Below are 1154 nucleotides of genomic sequence, written 5' to 3'. Positions count from 1 at the left end.
GCGCACGTAGCACCGGACGCAAACGCAGCTCGCGCGGGGCGGGGCGGGCGGACCGGGAAGACGCTTCCTTCCGACGTCCTTACAAAATGGCGGAGGCGGAACTCGAGTCACGTGGCCTTTGCGCCTGCCCGGGTCTGTAAGGCATTCTCCCAGACGCTAGAGGCCGCTGGTGGGGAAAAATATGTATCAGTGGGCTCCGTCCGGCCTGGTAACTCAGAATTCATAGAGAGAGAAAACGTGTAGAGCAATATACCCTGAGTTTCCCGTTCTCCTTTTGATGTGTTCTGTATTCAGCAGTGGTCTGCGGGAATTTCAGCTGATTCAGAACACGGGCTTCCTCTGGCTCTCGTGTCATTTGATCACTGATCTGTATATAGGCGGATTTCTGAGGAAAGGCCCGAGAACGCAGGGGGCTTGCAATGTTTAGTTGGCTGACCAAAAAAAGGCTGTCCCCCAATTAATCAGTCCTCAGATGTAAAATCATAAAAATCGTAATGAAAACTAAATTGTTGTAAATATGCAAACAGAAAGTATCATTTTAAAATGATAATAAGGGGGGGGGTGACTCTTCTAATCCGATTATAGGAAGGTGCCCTATTGCAGCTCAGAATATTTGTCCATTTAGTTCAGCGTTGTCCACTCTGACAGCAGCTCTCAAGGTCTTGGACAGAGATATTTCACATTCCCTGCTAGATTTCTGCTTGACATCCTGGAAAGATGCTGTCCCACCAGCTCTGACTCATTGTCATTGTACATTGATTAAAACCAAGTGTGACAGCTTTTTGTTCCCCTTGTTCTTATTCATATACTGATTTAAGATTTGACTGATTAAAATTCATATTATTAACCTACTGCTGTTTTAAACCTTTTCATTGTGCTGTTGTAATGGTCTTATTTTTATTACATATTTTAATTGTGAATGTTTATATTATTGCCTTAATTAACTTGTTTTATTATATATTTTAATTATGTATCATTGGTTTTATACTTATAAACCAGTAAGAGGCCATCTTGGAAATGAAGTCATATATAAATTAATAATAATATTTATATAATCAGATTCATAAAATAGTATTCACCAAACAATGTTGGAAACCTAATACCTTAAATGTGTTTGTGTTTACTTCAGACATGATTTCCAAGCTGAATCGGAG

This window comes from Podarcis vaucheri (assembly GCF_965113315.1).
Source record: "Podarcis vaucheri genome assembly, chromosome: 3".
Lineage (NCBI taxonomy): Eukaryota > Metazoa > Chordata > Lepidosauria > Squamata > Lacertidae > Podarcis > Podarcis vaucheri.
The sequence above is the reverse complement of the archived record's forward strand: the minus strand, read 5'-3'. Positions refer to the sequence as shown.